General features: G+C 36.6%; 1 non-coding gene across 1 annotated transcript; it reads right to left on the bottom strand.

The window, feature by feature from the left end:
• Nucleotides 1–296: 296 nt before the first annotated feature.
• Nucleotides 297–403, bottom strand: LOC131238078 (small nucleolar RNA R71). Its single transcript, XR_009167497.1, has one exon. It is a non-coding gene; the product is annotated as a small nucleolar RNA R71 (small nucleolar RNA).
• Nucleotides 404–689: the final 286 nt, after the last annotated feature.

The raw sequence follows: 689 nt of genomic DNA, 5'->3' as shown, positions 1-689 counted from the left end.
TTTTTTCAGATAATACAGGAAATATGGATATCAAGCCTGGGGTGATCCAACTCTTAAAATTCCATGGACTTGAATATGAAAATCCATATTTACACATGAAAGAGTTTGATGAGATTATAACCACTTTATATTTTCCGAACGTGTCTAAGGACACAGTCAGGCTGAAACTCTTTCCATTTTCTTTGAAAGAGAAAGCTAAGACGTGGTTGCACTCACTACGTCCACGATCTATTAGTAAATGGAATGACATGACAAGGGAGTTCATTAAGAAAATTTTCCCATATTATAAAACGAACACCCTTAGAAAATCAATCATGAGCTTCGCCTAAAAGGAAGATGAAACATTCTTCCAATGTTGGGAGCGGTTCAAGGATCTTATCAATTCATGCCCACAACATGGTTTTGAAACTTGGCAAATAACAAGTTTTTTTTACGATGGGCTGACTTCTTCCATGTGTCAAATGGTCGAGACAATGTGCAATGGGGAATTCATTAATAAAGAGGTCGATGATGTGTGGGATTATTTTGACAAGCTTGTTAAAAACACACAATCATGGGACATCTCCCCAAAATCTAATACCACTTCTAGGCTTACTCAATCAAAGGAGAGGGGAGAAATATATCTTCTAAAAGAAGATGATGATATAAATGCTAAGGTGGTTAATCTCACAAGAAAACTCGAGGCCATA

Source organism: Magnolia sinica, chromosome 2, assembly GCF_029962835.1.
Source record: "Magnolia sinica isolate HGM2019 chromosome 2, MsV1, whole genome shotgun sequence".
NCBI classification, from domain to species: Eukaryota; Viridiplantae; Streptophyta; class Magnoliopsida; order Magnoliales; family Magnoliaceae; genus Magnolia; species Magnolia sinica.
Note: the sequence above shows the minus strand (reverse complement) of the source record. Positions and strands in the feature narration are given on the sequence as shown.